The sequence below is a fragment of the Volvox carteri genome (assembly GCF_000143455.1).
Source record: "Volvox carteri f. nagariensis unplaced genomic scaffold VOLCAscaffold_178, whole genome shotgun sequence".
NCBI classification, from domain to species: domain Eukaryota; kingdom Viridiplantae; phylum Chlorophyta; class Chlorophyceae; order Chlamydomonadales; family Volvocaceae; genus Volvox; species Volvox carteri.
In genome coordinates, this window is record NW_003307721.1 from 9,517 (window position 1) to 10,446 (window position 930).

Here is a 930-nt window from a genome sequence, read left to right on the forward strand (position 1 = left end):
CAGACCCACAAGAAGGTGGGTGGCACCTCTGCCCTGTTCCGATTCCCGCCCCACCCCGCGCCAGCACTGCCCTGCCCAGCGCAGCACAGCCCTCCCCTGCGCCACGCCGCGCCGCGCCGCGCCGCCCTCTCCTGCGCCGGCCCACGCAGCACCACCCTCCCCTGCACCGCCCCGCGCAGCGCCACCCTTCCCTGCGCTGCCCCGTGCAGCGCCGCCCTTCCCTGCCCCACCCCGCGCAGCGCCACCCTCCCCTGCGCCGCCCCGTGCAGCGCCACCCTCCCTTCGCAGCGCCACCCTCCCCTGCGCCGCCCCGTGCAGCGCCACCCTCCCTTCGCAGCGCCACCCTTCCCTGCGCTGCCCCGTGCAGCGCCGCCCTTCCCTGCCCCACCCCGCGCAGCGCCACCCTCCCCTGCACAGCACCACCCTCCCCTGGGCCCTCCTAGCCGTACGCTACTCTCCCGTGCGGGAGGGTGACGTTGGGCTAGGGGTGCGCAGGGGAGAGTAGCGTACGGCTAGGGGTGAGCAGGGGAGGGTGGCGTTGGGCTATAGGGTGCCAGGGCAGGGCGGCGTTGGGCTAGGGGTGCACAGGGGAGGGCGTCGTTTGGCTAGGGCGGCGCAGGGAGAGCAGCGTACTGCTAGGGGGGTGCAGGGGAGGGCGGCGTTGGGCAAGGGGGGCGCAGGGGAGGGCGGCGTTTGGCTAGGGGCGGCGGAGGGGAGGGCAGCATTGGGCTAGGGGGGCGCAGGGGAGGGCGTTGTTTGACTATGGGGGCGCAGGGGTGAGCAGCGTTGGGCAAGGGGGGCGCAGGGGAGGGCGGCGTTGGGCAAGGGGGGCGCAGGGGAGGGCGTCGTTTGGCTAGGGGCGGCGGAGGGGAGGGCGGCGTTGGGCTATAGGGTGCCAGGGCAGGGCAGCATTGGGCTAGGGGGGCGCAG

General features: G+C 75.2%; 1 protein-coding gene across 1 annotated transcript in view; it reads right to left on the reverse strand.

Moving 5' to 3' along the window:
* VOLCADRAFT_108600 (uncharacterized protein) overlaps positions 1–930 on the reverse strand; it is a gene marked incomplete at its 5' end in the record, with an annotated part of 8,740 nt that overhangs the window by 3,347 nt on the left and 4,463 nt on the right. The gene's annotated exons all lie outside the window — the stretch shown is intronic.